Here is a 17,109-nt window from a genome sequence, read left to right as displayed (position 1 = left end):
TGTTGAGTTCCTGCTCCTACCCGGACCCAGACCTGACCTTCCAGTGTTCCTGTTCCCCGCCCGGCTTCCTACTTCTGACCTTCCAGCGTTCCTGTTCCCGCCCGGCTTCCTGCTTCGGACCTCGCCTCGCTCCTTGTGAACTGTTTCCAGGCTAGTGACTCAGGACTGAACTTTGACTACGATAACGGTGACCTTCCCCCCGGGACCAGCACAGGCAACTTGTAGAAAAGCAGCATATATAAATTTAGCGCAATAAATAAGCAGACACAGAACTTAAATATGGGGTCCCCGCTCTCATTGGGCCAGTGGGTGCATTTGGAAATCTAAGAAACTCTTGTAGGAGTCACAAAAATATCCATTTCACAGAATAATGATGGCAATGATCAGCACCCATCCTCAGCAGACAGGCAACACACCTGCACTCCTTACCCAATAAAACCAGAAAGAAGCAGGTGGTTTCTCCAAAGTAGAATACTTAGAAGCTCTCTCATTGCATCCTCCAATCCTTCACAACTTAAGCAAAATCCCTACCTTAAAAAACTCAAACTCTGTCCTTCACCCAGAGTGCCACATGCCAATATTTCCTTACCAAGGCCAACATTTCAAATTGATAAGACTCCTCCACAGCTAATCACAGCTCACCACATTGCAGGCAATGTTCTATTGAGACAAAGCCCATTTGTGTCCTGCGTCCCATGATAGGTTGCAGATCATGAGGTACAATGACAGGCCATACAAGGAAACCCAGTCAAAGTGCAAAGTCCACAAATTACAGACACAGCAGAGGATTCAGAAAGTTCTAAGTTTGGCTGGATCCCATGACAAGTTTATACGCAACGGTTTCCGCTACAGACAGAATGATCCATGACTCAACAGGACAGCGGGAGCCTTAGAATACTGGAGAGTACTAGACTCCTAGACTCATCTTCCCTTCCCCAAGCACTGGCCTGAAAACAGTAGCACTTTGTGGCCTTCTGAGAGCACCACTCCAACTTGCACAGAGAAAAATCAGCATTGATTAGGGAGCTTTTCTCACACTGAAAGAGTTGTCTTAATGACCCAGAATGCACACTGTTAGTGTGGCTCGTTTTGCTCAGTGTTGGGAGCCAGAGGCTTCGTCAACCACCTGTTTGTGAGTTCAACCCAGTTAAGAGGCCATTGCTGACTCTACACGTAAGGACTCCAGCTCATGCCATAAGCAAGGCAAAGAGCTCCTCGCCTGTTCCCCTTTCTGGTCTTGTGTGTTGTGAAGATTACATTGGAGTCTAGTAGTTTGTGCATTATAGTTAACAGCATCAGCAGCCCAGCTTCTATTATATTGGTGGGATATGGTCTTAGATCCTAGGTGGAGCAAGCGGCGCCAATGTGATGCTGAATTGCAGCAGGCAAGGAAGAGCTACAGTGGGGACATCTTTGGGCCCTCCTAGCTTGCAGAGCCAGAGATACTGGGAAGCCTCCTGTGCTCGTTTCAGGGACAGAATGACATCCCTCTCTTCAATCCTTTCAGACAGACCACCTTGAGGGCAGCTCTAGCAACAGAGCTTTAAACAACTGGGTGCAAGAGACAGCCAGGAACCAGCTGAGACAACCACTCTCTGCAGGCAGCTAGCTAGCCACTGTTGCTGTTTTTTGTTTCCCAGTTGCACTGAGAACATGCCAAGTGAGTTATTCCACATTTCTCATCACACTTATGCCTTAGCATGGCAGTTCTGCATGCTGCCACATCTAGCCAATCACTGTTCCCAGATCTAGCCAATCACTTTTCCCAGGTATTGAAACGGTAGCCGGTCAGATTAAAAGGCTGGAAAGAAAGGACCAATAAGTAGAAGGGAGATGTGAGGAACTAGAAAAGGCCTGGACAGTTCAGATCAGTTGAGCCATTGTTTGGAAGGGCTTAACCCAAAGGATGCATCACCAGAGGCAATATGGTGGATAGGTCAACATTCAGGGTAATTGCAGGGGTCAATAATTGCAGATACTCTCAAAGGCACTGTTGAGCACATCAGAATACAGGGGATTCCCCTCCATCGATATAAAAATGCCCCCTGAAGTATAAAGGCCACAGAATCAAAAGCCGAAATGATTTAAGCATTTGCAACATGCTTTGGCCTAAAAAGATTGCCTGCTTCTCTGCAGAGCTATTTTGTTGTCTTCTGTTACCATAATGTGACAACAGAAGTGTTCCATTAACAAGAAAAAATAAGAAAAGTGTTGCTAGACCATGGAGGGAATTATTAGAGCATCATTTGGAGTGTTCCGCTCTACTAATTTCTGCAATGTTTTCTATTTTGGTCACTTGGCCTACATTTTTCCAAAAAGCATTGTGATGTCCTGCATTTCGGTCCTTTGGGCTGAAGCCAATGAGCGTCTACTGATCAGAAACACTTAACCACAGCATGTCCTTGTCCCCGAACAGACCTACATCCGTAATGGAAGCAAATGACTTGGACAGAAAGATACTGCGCTCCAAATATATAAAGAGATTCACAAGAGGGTGTGGGTGGGTGTGATGGGAAAGAACTCTAGTCAAATCAGACCAGATGGCTCTTGAGTGAAGAGCATGCTGATACATGGTCTCAGGGCATGATCTGTAGCAGAACTTACCTGAAACACCCTTGACACACCATTTGCAGGTGATAAATGGACGAAAGGCAATCTAACAATGTATGGGAAGGCAAGAGAAAATGTGGGTATAGGAGGCATTTACTAGGCATGCTAGGTATTGTGGTGGAAACTGTCGCCATCACAATAACTGCTGCTAAGTGTCCCCTTCTCACCCACCCATCCCAATTTAATGCGATCATTTTGCCCACAACCGTCCCGAAATTATGCCCCATTTTTTGGTGGGGGCAGAATTCTGCCCCCAATTTGGGAGAAGAAGGCTTTATCTCATCCCTGGTCTGAAGGCACAGGGAGCTAAGTTTGCACAGAGGTCTGGATCTAAATATCTTGGCAGCACCCATGAGAGAGACCTTTTCATCCAGCTGGGAGAGTCCATCAGGGAAAGCAAAAATGTCTTCAGTTATTTCCAGAAAGTGAAGATAGTGGGTGCCTGTTGCATCTCAAGAATACTGTTCCACCAAACAGAGGCAACCGCAGTGATAGCCATGTTCTGCATTCTTGTGGGGTAGACCTCTGGAGGCTTTGGAACTTGCAGGAGAAGCTCTCCTGCAGACAGGCAGTGGCCTTCTGGGATGGTCTGTGAAACACTAGTTTATATATGTGGATGACAAAACTGAGGTGTATCTGTTTTGTCATTCGCTCTTGCTCCCCACAGGCCCAAATTCTGGTTTGTTTTTTTAAAAAATGCTTTTTATTGAATTTTCTTTAACATAAACAAAACAAAATACAGTGACGTTCTACCATCATATGTCCCTTATTTTCTCAACGCTCTATCGAGCACAGGCTTCCCTCCCTCCCTTCAACAGGCTTTCATATTAATCTTTCATTTTTCGCAGATTCTTAATAACACCCTATTCACATCATAAGATTTATTTTAATCCTGCTACAGTCTTTAAACTTCTACAGTTGTTACCTATATACTCCACAAATTTACTCCATTCTCTTCTGAACTTTGTTTCCTCTTGGTTACGGATCCTGTGGGTCAGTTTTGCTAATTCCACATATTCAACCATTTTTGTCTGCCATTCCTCTGATGATTGCAATTCCTGAGTTTTCCATTTTGGGGCTACTAAGATTCTGGCAGCAGTCGTGGCATACATGAATAATCTGTGGTTTGCATTTCTTATTTCATCTCCTATCAGTCCCAGCAAAAAGGCTTCCAGGTTTTTGGGGAAGGTATATTTGAACAATTTTTTCAATTCATTGTAAATCATATTCCAATTTTTTCTCATTTTCTCACATGTCCACCACATGTGATAAAAATCTCCATCTTTCACTTTACATTTCCAGCATGCCTTACTAATCATTCTATACATTTTTGCTAGTTTGACAGGTGTTAAATACCAATGGTACATAATTTTCATTGTGTTCTCTTTCAAAGTAGTACATGCCGTGAATTTTAAACCTTCATTCCACAATTTCACCCAAGCATCGTATCCCATGTTATACCCAAAATCACAGGCCCAAATTCTGATTTTCATAACTTGGTAGAGTGTCTTGATTTTTGCATCACTCATTTGCTTTGCATTTTCAAGCAGAGTGTGAGAGGTGACAGGAGCGCAACAAAAACACTTTAAACTCCCTGCCTGTGCGCAGATAACATTAGCTTAGACATCTGGATGACGGCTGTGGCTTGGAGCAGTTTTCATACGATTGCTTTCAGAATCCCAGGAGCAAATAGCATCTCATTTAATTTATACTGTAATAACATCTCCTATTGATTTTAATAAAATTGAAGAGGATCATTTTGAATGAAATCCCTGAGGCATATATTCCATTAAAACACACACACATACACACATAACCTAAAATGCAAACACTTGCTTTATTTTTTTGGAAGACCCTTTTATGTATGTGTTTTGATTCCTGTATTCTAATGGGTATCCAGGGCTACTGCTCCTTTTGTATTGTATGAAAAGAAGAATAGTTTTAAATAAAATCAGGCAAGCTCAAGAATGCTTTTAAAGGGACAATAACCCATGTTAAGTGCTGATAATAATTATCACTCATTCTTTCCCATATAATGTTCTCTTCTCTAGTGACATTTTCCCTTCTCTGAAAGTCAACAAAAAGAGTCTTAGATGAGTAGAGAAAGGCAGACAGGATGGAGCAGTGTGAAAATTCTTGGACTTAGATCGAAGGATATCTTGGTTCAATCACCCTCTTGGCCATAAAGCTAGCTTGATGATCTTAGGCCAGGAACTACTGCTTATAACAGGGATGGCCAATGGTGTCTTCCAGATGTTGTTGGATTCAAACTCCCATCAGCTCCAGCAAGCAAGGCCCAATGGTCAGGGAATGATGGAAGCAGTGGTTCAGCAGTATCTAAAAGGCACCATTTGGCTACTCCTGGTTTATAACTTGGGCGCAGAAGGAAGAATAAAAGAGAGTACAGCATAGGAGCTAAAAGACAGAGCTCCTCAGGAAGTCACTAGTACGAATTCAGCTCTTTTTTGAACTGGCAAAGTGCCCTCAGGTAAGCAAGTTTCTTTCTCAACCTCAGCTTTCCCCCATGATTGCAATATTGGAACAGTAATGCTGACCTACTTTACATGACTGGTGTAAGGACTGCAACAGTATGATGAAGATAATAAAGGGCTCTTTATACTCCACGGAGCTATAAAAGTGGAAAGTGGTGTTATAATGATAGCCTAAGCTCTTTTCCTTATGATTCCCAGTGTTCCAATACACTCTGTCCCTCTGATCACTGTGGAAAAGTCAAGATTAAAGATTCTACACAAACAACTTGCTCAAGTAGGGGGGGGAGGAAATGGTGGTTTAGTGGCTAGATCTAGATTCATAAGGGATCTAGATTAATATTTTCACTCAGCTATAAAGTTCATTGGCTGACTCTGGGTTAGTCTAACCTACCTCACTAGATAGTTGTTTATGGTAGAGGGCAATACCATTTGATGCTATTTGAGGAAATGGTAGGATGGCATGCAATTAACAATCTTCCACTCAGATAACAAATCTTGTCTAATTAAGGCATTCTGTTCTGAGAGTGGCTACATTCTGTGACTTAACAAAAACAATACCTTGAAGAGCTACATGTGTCAGGAAAATAGTGTCAGTTAAAGATCGTATAAAAGTACTTAGCTAAGCTTTTTGAGAAATGAAACAAAAACAAAGCTAAATTGATTTTAGATTTGCTTTTCTTTGCTTAAAACATTTCCACCCCACATAAAACATCTAGCTAATTAAAATCAATAAAACAGTAAAATCAACAGACCAGTAGAATCAACAGTTTCAAAGATGAGAACAGCAGGTGAAATTCAAGTAACCCCACAAGTCATACGTAAGTCCCACTCTGCTAAATGGGCAAGCTTATATTGGATTGTAGCCATGAAGACTAAAAATATCACAGTTAATAAATATGGGGGGGAAATTCAATCAATTACCTTCCATGCAGCTACATATTAATAATACTGGAAATGCAAAGGTCAATAAAACATACCAGGAGGAAAAAAAACTCCTTTTTTTGGAAAGGCATTTGGTTTGCCAACACACCAGAAAGAAGTAGTCCAATGTATGACTGTCTTTAACAATGTCATTGAATTCCTAAAGACAAAAATTGCTTTGTGTTCATGTCTGCTTGGTTTTTGTCCTCCATATTTAATGTTTATACAGGTGACTCAGTAGCAGCTGATGCAGTTGCTCCATTAAACATCAGCTTGAAAAACATTATGTCGCAACTTCTTAAAAAAAAGAAAAGCTGACTGTACTACTTTGCGGTGGCATAGATCTGCTCTATCTGAATGAGGCAAGTTGTTTTCTTCAGTATAAAATAATGGCAAGGATACCTGGCATAAATTTAAAAGACCAGCACACATTTCATATGGCCACCTCAAACCATCCTGGTCCTTCTTTCAGTCATCGCCACTCATCAAGCTACAGTATTTCACACCAGGGTTTGTGAAGAAAGCTTGACATCAACAGCCTCCGTGATCAGCCAAAGTTCTCTCTAGCTCAACATCATGTTCTCACAGTGGCCAAACAGATGCCTGTGGGAAACACACAAGCAAGATCTGTTCCCCATCACCCCACCGGCTTTACTCAGAAACTGGTATTCAAAAACCTACTGTCTCCTGTCAGAGGAAATAAAACCTAACCATAATGATTAGTAGTCACTGATAGTCTTATCCTCCATCAATTTGTCTCATCCTCTTTTACAGCCATCCTAGTTGGCCATCACTTCCTATTGTGGGAGCAAATTCCATAGCGTGCAGAAGTAATTTATTTTATCTGTCCTGACTCCTGAATCTTCCAATTTTCACCTTCGTTGGATAAGCCAATAAGTGTGTGTGTGTATGAAGTCTTGCCTTTTCCTGAAATAGAACCAGCTTCTGTCCTAAGCACTTATGAAGATACGCACTTGCGTGACACCAAGCATCTTTCACATAAAATGAACTTGACTAATAAACTTGAACTTGACAGATATTCACCATTCCAATGCACATGTCCCATCATCCAAGGTGCATATGGGGTCTCCTCCTCTGTGTCAGGCTTTGGGGAATAAGATCCCTCCCACGGTGGCAGCCACGAATCGGAGATACGATAAAAGTTCTTACCAAGCAATTTATTCAATAATTCACAGAGAGCGACGAAGGAATGCCGTCGTCCTTAATTAATGGGGTTGATCCAAGTAAAGTCCCACCCAACTTTCGTCTCCCCTATTCTACGTCACTCCAGCATTGGTTAATCTGAGCTTTCTGCCTGAGCTCTCTGTTCTGCTACCCACAATGCCTGTCTGGTACTGGTGGGGGGGAGGGTTAGGAATGCTTTCCAAGGACACCGAGTTTGTCAGCTGTCTCTTCATCATCATCATTTAATTTGTATACCGTCTTTCTATCTTACAATACTCAAGGTGGTTTATCAGCTGAAGAAACAAAAAATGTACATCTTATAACAATCTAATGCAATACAAAAATGTGATAATAAAACATAACTTTAAAATAGGCAACCTACATCAAAAAGTAACATTCAACAATCATTAGAATAGTATAAAATAATAATATCAACATATAAAAGTTAAACAGAAATCCACTCAACAGTTACAATAAATAATATCTAAAATATAATCAATAAAACAACGGCAAGCCACAGTACATAAAACAATACAATACACATTGAGAAGTAGAGACTAGAGGGTAGAGCAAGGCAGGTGGAAAGAGGCCTTGCCTGATGGAGTCTCTCCCCTCACAATTCTTCCTCCAGGACCAGCTCCCTTATGAGAACTCCTAGGGTCGGAGGGAATTCTTCTTATTCCTGGCGTTCCTCTTCCAATATTTTCCAGCTTCTGCCCTCTGCCGCCTCTGAACTATGCCCTTCTGCAAACAACTGTTCTAAATCTATACTTCCCTCCTTTTCTCAGGAAGGTTCAGGAGGAGGGGGGCGGTCCCCACCATTCCTCCTCAGTCCAACCCCTGACACTCCATCCCTGAAATTCTGCTTTGAAAGAAGCCTTCTATGGAAGCCGCCTTCTGTAGTGTGGGCTTGGTTGTGGTACTTGTCTGTGGTGGTGCTCATGACAGCATTCTCTGCCCACCACCTCAAGAGCCCTTGCTGTAGTCGACAGCAAAGTTTAAAGGTTGCATGACAAAGGAAGCCAACACAACAGCTGCACTAGCGGAAGCTTCTTGTGCAAAAGCAGCTAATTCTTGTGCTTGTTGTTGCACCACCATCTTTGGTAATGTAGTTATGTTTTCCCATGCACAATGCATGCATTTTGTTTTGCTCTGCAAAGGTGGACATAAGCATGCCCACCCAAAAATCCCTGTGCAAAGCAAGCCTGAGACAGACTGATGTACAGAAAATAACCGTTGTTGTCCTGTTATATTACTATCTCATAAGGAGCAATTTTCACATTACATTTATGCAGACAATAAGACATGAGCTGAATAGGGAAAAGGCACCTTGGAGGAAATTGCCTTGTCACAGTATGTGAAGGCTCCCTGACAGCGCTATCATTTTGGCAATACAAATGCACAAAATGGAAAGGGGAGAGATTTATTCTTTTTCTATTCCCATTGCTCTTGTTTTTGGGGTGTATATCAGTTGCCTTGGTGGAAGCTGAGGACAACGTACTTTGCAGCCCAGTCTTATGCTTATTTACTCAGAAGTAAAGCCCGGTACATTTTGAGACTTGGGCTTATTTTCACGCAAGTGTGTTTAGGATTTCACATTTAGCAACCTAATCCTCAGTCTCACAGATCAGTCTAAGCCGGGCTGGTCAGTCAATTTAAGTTCAAATCTCAAACTGGCAACCCTCAGTTTTAGACTACAATTTTACGCCTACCTTCGTATGTTACTTAAATTAATAGGGGTTATTTTAAGGCACCAATCATATCCATTATCCATTACTCTCCTGTAGAGATGTGGGGGAGAGAAATTTTAATAGGTTTACATTTTAATCAGAAACTATATAATTTGCTTGATATGAGTTTATAAGAGCTTTTTTTTGAGCCAATGCAGTTCTTATTAAACCATGTTTTATAGTGGTGTTGATAATGTCTCTGCTCTGTTCTGTTGAGATGTTGATGTAGTTCTTGAGTCAGGTCCTTATAGGCCAGCAGGAGGGCCTCTGGGGACACAGCTGATATCAGGGTAGCTTGGATGGACTGTAAGCTTTCTGAGTTCAGCATCTTGGTTACTTTTTTATTTAATTGGGGAGTCCATTTGGCTCTGTGGTGGGTTTTTCCAGCAGGCATTAAAGTGGGCTGGGAATTCTCCTCACTATGTTCCTTCTGTGTGGAGTGAGACAGGGAAATAGTCACTCTCGAATCTGGGTATGACCTCTATTTTGCTTACGTATTGGAGAAGGTCCTCAGAGACAATTATGTAATCAATGGCACTCATCCTGATTCCAGACAAGAAGGTGAACTCAGTTGGACGGTCCTTTCCAAGAGCACCATTTAAAATGTAAAGACCTAGTTTGAAGGACATTTGTGCTAGGCAGATACCTGCAAAGTTCGACATTTGCTCTTTTGAGGCTCGTGTTGTTAGTAGGCCTATGATCTCCAGATTTGGTGGGGTATGGCCAAATCGTGTTTGGTTGTTTGGTCCTAGTCTGGCATTTAGGTCTCTTGCCAGCACCACCATTGCATTAGGGTTCTGTAGAACGAGGTCTGCAACATATCCTTTCAGCTCACTCCATTGGGCTCTGCTATCAGATTTCTGACTCATTGGGGGGCATGTAGGCATTTAAAATTAGTAGAGCCTTCTCATTGAGGTGGAGCATAGTAACCATGGCAAGTGTCTTAAGGGAGGGGAGGGGTCTTGGTGTAGAGCTTAAGTTGGTAGAGATATAAGGGTCCCCAATCCCTCTTTTGCTCTGCCATGCCTCTTCCTGAGTTAAGCTCTGGTGGTAAAGGAATGATATTCATTTAATGATATGTCACCGCTGGTCCAGGTTTCCTGAATCAAGAGGATGTGATGTTGTGATAGAAAACCAGTGAATCAGGTATTCCTTATATAGATGCAGCCCATCTAGCTACATTCCAGGTTAGGAGGGTGAGCTTATGCTGGCCTGTTGGCTGTCAGTCCCTCTTTCCTTCATGGGATGGTTGGGGGGCTGTTAGTTCCTTATGTGCCTTTGGAAGTATTAGGGAGGCATGTGCTGCAAAGTGGGGATTACTGGCTAGCAAAGAACCAACTTCCGGACTTCCGGGTTGGCGCGATCTGGAAATGGCGGATTCCCTCCGAGCTGCGGAGGGAATCGGCTCAACTGAGGACGGGTCTTGCCGCGCCGGCGACGCGGGGACCCTTAAAAACTGCAGGTGCTGAAGCCTGTGGACTGAAGACTCGGCGGGCGCCTTAAGTGCCCCCCGACCCACGAAGAGCCTTTTTAAAGGCTGCGGAGAGGATACGGAGGGTGGCGTGGCGCTGAGAGTCAATCGCTACCTCGGTTGAGCGAAGCCATGAGCCATGACTGGAGAGCGCTGACTTCCTTCCTTGAAATTCGGACTGAAAAGAATAACCCGTGAGTAAGACGGAATTGGACTTTAATAATATTATCCCGTGAATTTGAGACGACCGGGGGGTGTGCTAAAAGGAAGTCCGCACCCCCCCCCTTGCAGACGATCTAAAGCAACGATATAAGAACTAAGCTGGAGAGCCTACCCTTTGAGGGGTGAGTTAAAAAAGACATTAACTTCCAAGATTTGGCAAAAAGAAATTTTGAGCTGGAGAGTGGAGTTTTGGAAGCTTTCTTTTTGTTGTAAACAACCCCCCCTCCCGGGCTCGGGAGCGTCCTGTTTTTGAGCTTGTGCAAGAGGTGCGGAGTTTGACAGCTGTCAAAGCTGTCAAACGGACAGTTTAGAGCGGAAAAATTGTCATTTAAGATCCCTCTGGACTAAAATGAGTTACAATTGAACTAAAATTGTTGGAAACAAAGTAATAACAATAAGTTAGAGGATTGTTGGAGAAAAGACCACCAAGTAACCAGATTCCCTCTAGGGGGAACTCTGTGAAATTACAATGGCTGTGGATGGAAAGTTACTAGTGGAAATCGAAAGAATGTTTCATTTGGTGGGAATCTTACAAGAGCAGAGTCTGGCTATGAATAAACAACTCATGACCTTGACTTCTGGAACAAGCAGCTCTGCTGAATGTATTGAGGACCTGAATGAGAAAGAATCCACAGCTGAATCGGAAATGATATCTAAAGAAGTGGAAGAGACTAAACAAGAAAAAGAGAAAGTAAAGTTGGAAAGTACCAACCAGAAGCTGACATCTGTGGAATATAAGCAAGGAGACTTTTGGATCATATCTACCACAAATCTGCGAAAGATGCAAAAGACGAAGGAGGAGGTCCCGGGAGTTTATGGAATACAGGAACTTAAAATAAAGAAATATGATTGGGGCCTCCACTCTGACTCTGACTCTGAAGATGCAGGCCTTGTGGAAATTTTCCAGCAGCTGTTTCCAAATGTCCTTGTGGGAAGAGAATATGGTTTGATGGTGATAGAACTCTTTCGAGATTTGACGACCGACATAAAGGACTACCAACAAGACCGGCGGAGAGGGACTGAAAGAGACTTGAAAGCCTCGGACGTGAGGAACCCAGGCTAAGAACTGCTATTTTGGACATGTATTGGGAAGGGACGAAAACCGGGGATGGGAGGGAGGGAAGAATAGAATTTTAAAAAACACTCAAGACCTTTGGGTTTAGTTAATATGACCTTTAACTAAGACAAAATGGGAAATCGATGGAAGGGAATTTGAGTCCAACTTAGAAAAAAATTATTTTTCTTTATAAAAGAGGTAATATTAAGATGGTTAAGAGGAGAAATACCAATTTGCTGACACAATTCTGGGAATTGGGATGCATGAGGGGGGGTGGGGGAAGTCAGGGAACAGGGTTAGGAAAGTAGGATTTTCTGAAATTATACATGTTTTTGTCTTTTGTCTTTTCTGTGTGTATTTTGTCTTTATAAAAGGTGAAAAACCAATAAAAAATTTATATAAAAAAGCAAAGAACCAACTTCCTGAGCAGGGACATCATTTGTCCTGTTCTGCCAGAGATGTAGTGAGAAAAGCTGGTCCTTCTGAGTAAGGGTGAGTATCTGGGCACCAGTTGGATTATGAGTTTTTGGAGGCATTAGGCAAAAGTCTGTGTGTAGCCTTGGTACTATTGTGTGCTTTCAACTGTCTGTCGGCGACATGGGGTTACTTGAAGGTTATTAGCTTAGGGGTGTTAGGGTTGTCACACTCCCTCTCTTCATCACTGTCACTTGGGAAGAAATCAGACAGATGCACACGTAGCCTTCTTCGTGATGGGGAGCTGTTAGGTAGATGTATTTGAACTGTGTGTCTCTTTTTTTCTTATCTGCTTTAATTATCAGTTTGTATCCATCTATTATCCGTGTTTTATCTCGTATTTTATTCACATGTTTTATCCAATGCTTGTTTCTTTGTCCTTATTTGCTTTAACAATTATCTGTTTAAATATTAATTGCTATTTATATTATTATTTTTTATGCTGGTCTGTGACCGTAATAAACTTCATTCCTTCATTCATATATGATTTGCACTTCTCAAACCAATCTGTAAATTGAAACACAGCTTTTCTTTGAAATCCGCACTGAATTTTGCCATACAAAATTTTGTCATACAAGCCTACAATCAAACAGTACACAAAATTGCAACTATTATGGGAACGTGTGCCTAAAATGCATATTTTTTGTGTGAAAATGTTCTTTCCCGAGGAAAGTCTTGACATGTTTTAAAGAAACCGAGCAATGGGAACTCACCCCAACATGGGTATTCAAACCGCCGACCTTCTGATCGGCAAATCCTAGGCTCTGTGGTTTAACCCACAGCGCTACCCGCGTCCCTTTTCTCTGCCATCCTTACTCAAAAGCATATCCCACTCTGTCCAGTGATGCTTCTTTCCTGGTAAGGATGTTCAGCAGCGCAGTCAGACTTGGGCTAGGCCAGAGGTAGTCAAAACTGTGTCTTCCAAATGATGTTGAGCTGCAATTTGAATAATCCCTGGCCACTGGCTACTCCTGAGTAAGAATCTTTTTTTGCCCTTAGAATGGCCTGTTGGCTCAAGACTGCTGAGAAAAAGAAACAATGGATGTTCTCCCTTTGGAAACATAAGGGCCAACAGAGCAATCTAAAACGTTCTTGGCAGACAAGCAACTGACACTGAAGTGAATGGGTTGCTATAAATATAAAGGACTGGTAATCCTTTTGAATATGTTTACTTTCATCAAATGCTTGCAAAGCATTGACACCTCAGCTTGTAGAAGGGGACTCCAATCAATCTGTGTCTTTGGGGTTTTGTTCTCTTTCTCCGAGCCCATTTCATAGAGGATGGAGGCGTAATAGATTCAGAAAATAAATCCCAAGCCAAAATAAACTGCAAATGAATCATTGCCATTGTTGTTGGTTTGGAGGTATTAGTGGGTTCCCCCTCCCCCGCACCTCTCTTTTAAGATCTGAAAACATGCTAATTTATTTCTGGTTAATGACTGCGTTTTTCTTGCATTAATGTTTTGGGAAGGCAGGAATTGCTGCAACTGTGGTTTTACTTTGCATATAAAGAATTTGTTGACACAGAATCTACCAAAATGACAGCTAGAGGTATATCTCAGTACAGCTCATAGTCTGCACATCCCTCCGCAGGGCATTTTGAGGAAACAATAGGAGGTGTAGATTAATTAAAGGAGGACGGGAAAGAAGTAGGAATCAGGGGAGAGATTGAATACTCAGGACAACTCATTCCCTGATGTTCTGGAAATTGTCTGTAGGGAGACCTGATCCTTTAAAAGGGTGTGATCCAGTTGTACCTTCTACTAAGAAAGCTACCATGACGGTTGCAATTATAACCATTGCCTTTTAAAAAAAATAATAATTGCAGAGCTGGAGATCTTCTCGCTTCAGTCTGGTGGAAGTAGTTCTGCAATCCCCAGCTTTGAGAGGGAGGAGGATGTTGGAAGGAGGGGTCATTCAGTATGTAACTTTTGATTAATTTTGTTATCAGTAAATCGGCTAACCAGGGGGGGGTAGTGCAGGAGGTGTCGCTTAGCAACCTGGGAGAATGGATTGATCTTGAAGATGGTCCACTAAGTGGACATAGACTTCCACTTAGATCCATCTTTAGGCATATTTGCATGTCTAACTCTGTTATGGAATCAGTTTTGTTTCCCCTGATCTCTCCTCCGCCGTTTTTCCTGCTTCTTGTCCTCTTGATTAAGTTTGAATTTGCCTCTGTTCTTGAAGTTGGGGGGGGGGAGTTTGTAACATCCCTTTTACAGGTTTTGGAATCTTTTTCATCCCCCTCACTGTTTTGCAGAGTTAAAGATTTTCTTTCATTCTTAAGTCCGGCTTTTCACATTTCCACATCCATTTGATAATTATTATTTTTTAAAGTCCTCATGAAAATTCACCATAAATTTAGTGTGGACTTCTGCTAAATACACAAAAAAATTTGCAAGATGTTTTCCCCAACCTAATGCATTTTGTATGCTATTTATTTGTGTTTTTGTTCATACATACCTATATATACATATTTGGGCATATTAATTTGGTTGAAGAACTGCATTGCAAAATTCAGATAAGTGTGAATTTCAAAGGGGGGCTGCATTTCAGTTTGCTTATTAGTCCACAGAGTGTGAATTAGACCATTTCTCATGGAAATGCAAACAGAATTGAATTTATCCTGCATGCATATGTGTGACAGCTATGGAAGCCACACCAGTGACCCCTAATTTAGCAAAATAAATTCTACCAGCAGTGGTGACCTTTTTTGTGATGTCCAGGTTTCCACTGTGCCAACCTGAATGAGTTGGGAATGCAAAAAATCTTGGAAACAAATGTCAGCGCTACTTCACTCTGGGGCTTCACCTTTGTCAAAAAGCCATCACTGTGACTGAATATAGAAAAGGTGAAAACCCAAAGCACTTACTGTATATTGTATCCATCATTTTAATTCATGCAGCAGCCTCTAGCAAGTTCCTCCCAAACAGCTAAGATGATAAAACAGTGAAGAGAGTAAAACTATTTATGCAAGTATTATTCCATTGAAAATGATGAAGTTGCTTTCCAGGGTGAGCCTTCCTAAACAAAAGAAACATTATTGATGAGCAACAAGACATGTAAATAGGGACATCAAAATGAACAATGATGGAGAGGATGGTGTGATGCATTCCATTGGAATTGACAGGATGGAAGGCAAGGAGGCCAAGAGTAGGTGGAGCCAGAGGCAATAACAGGCAGCACTAACTAGCACTAGTTTTGTCCCTATCCTCCTCTTCCCTGCTAAGTTCCATGAGGGCGACACAGAGGAGGAAGCTGGCAGACAGTGTCACCCCCACTTGACTGATTTTAAGAAGACAGGCAGAAGGGTGCTGGCTGACAACAGACTGGAGACTTGACGTGTGCTTTAATTTGCTAGTCTGCCCTACTAACATGCAGGACTGGCCCACTCACGAGGCAAGGTGAGGCAACTGCCTCAGGCAGCAGGATCCACAGGGGTGGGTACATTCTGGTGGATCTTTATCCATACCCCCTTGTTCCTGATGTAGGTGTGCACTCACCCCCTCCCTGGCCAGGAGAGCCAGTGTGGTGTAGTGGTTAAGAGCGGTGGACTCGTAATCTGGTGAACCGGGTTCGCGTCCCCGCTCCTCCACATGCAGCTGCTGGGTGACCTTGGGCTAATCACACTTCTTTGAAGTCTCTCAGCCCCACTCACCTCACAGTGTGTTTGTTGTGGGGGAGGAAGGGAAAGGAGAATATTAGCCTCTTTGAGACTCCTTCGGGTAGTGATAAAGCGGGATATCAAATCCAAACTCCTCCTTCAGGTGTGTGCACCATTTTTGGTCTGCTTCGGGGACCAAAATGTCTCGAGCTAGCCTTGCTACTATGCTTAAAGCATGTCAGCTGAAGGTTAGGAATCGCTGCTGCTCTTCAATGTAAGAATTTTCTCCCCGCCTCCACTCACATTCCTTAGACCTCTATCTGAACCCCTACTCCATATCCTGCTAGCTCTGGTACAGGAAGTGGCATAAGGGCACAAGCATCTCAGTGGTAGAACCCACCTTTGTTGAATGCCGGCTGGCTCCCTCTCTGCCTGTGCATGTTCCTCCATTCACTTCTCCTAATAAGTCTTCTTTGAATGCTTGCTTCCTCTTGGATGGATTTAAAGGAGGATTGGACAGATTCATGGAGGAGAAGACTACCATCAATGACTAGTAGCCATGATGGCTAAGCCACAGTCAGACACAGAAATGCTTTTGTATACCAGTTGTGGGAAACCAAGGCAAGGGAGAGAGCTCTTGTGATTAGTTCCTGCTTGCAGGTTTCCCTGCAACTATGAGGCCACTATGGGAGCAGGATGCTGGAGAAGACGGACCACTGGCCTGATCCAGCTGGCTCATATTATGCATTCCATCTTAAGACCTGATGCCAACTTTTATGGTTTCACCATGAGCCACCTTTCCCCTCTCCTCTACCTCTCAAAGTGGGACCACAGAGTTTCTGCTTACCATAGAGTCTAATGACATGTTATGGAGGACTTAGAAGCTTGCACCCTATTTTTTTGGCCTAATAAAGGTGGTGGCCTAATGCAGATTCCCCCTCCCTCTTGTAGACCAACATACAGTGGTGGCTGGTGCCCAATGCGACTGGTAGGGGAGAAGACAGGGAGTTGGAACCAACTACAGCGGTGCCTTAGTTTAAGAACAGCTTAGTTTATGAACAACTTGGATTAAGAACACTGCAAACCCGGAAGTAGGTGTTTTGGTTTGTGAACTTTGCATTGGAAGCAGAACATGTTTCACTTCCTGTTGAGTGTGTTCCATTTGTAAATTGAGTCCCTCGCTGTTATGGGAAAGCACGCTTTGGTTTAAGAACGGACTTTTGGAACGGATTAAGTTTGTAAACCAAGGTACAATTGTATATCTAGTTTTGTCACCCTCCTCTTCCTTGTTGAGGCTAACAAGGACACCAGTAAGTCTACAGGGGAGGAAGCTGGGAGCC

The sequence above is a fragment of the Podarcis vaucheri genome, assembly GCF_965113315.1.
Source record: "Podarcis vaucheri genome assembly, chromosome: 15".
NCBI classification, from domain to species: Eukaryota; Metazoa; Chordata; class Lepidosauria; order Squamata; family Lacertidae; genus Podarcis; species Podarcis vaucheri.
Note: the sequence above shows the minus strand (reverse complement) of the source record.